This window comes from Dipodomys ordii, unplaced genomic scaffold, assembly GCF_000151885.1.
Source record: "Dipodomys ordii isolate 6190 unplaced genomic scaffold, Dord_2.0 Scaffold79, whole genome shotgun sequence".
Classification (NCBI taxonomy): Eukaryota; Metazoa; Chordata; class Mammalia; order Rodentia; family Heteromyidae; genus Dipodomys; species Dipodomys ordii.
In genome coordinates this window covers 7,426,462-7,426,687 of record NW_012267295.1, presented here as the reverse complement: position 1 = coordinate 7,426,687, position 226 = coordinate 7,426,462, and positions in this window count along the sequence as shown.

The following is a 226-nucleotide window of genomic DNA, read 5'->3' as shown; positions in this document are numbered from 1 at the left end:
AGCTGCTTGCCATATTATAGAGACACAAAAACAGTCGTAAAAACCAATGGCCTCGGGGCTGGGAAGGTGGCTCAGTGGTAGAGCTCTTGCCTTGCATGCCTGAGGCCCTGGGTTCAATTCTCCAGCACCATATAAGCAAAAAGAAAAAAAGCTGGAAATGGTGCTGTGGCTCAAGTGGTAGAGCGCTAGCCTTGAGCTGAAGAGCTGAGGGACAGTGCCCAGGCCC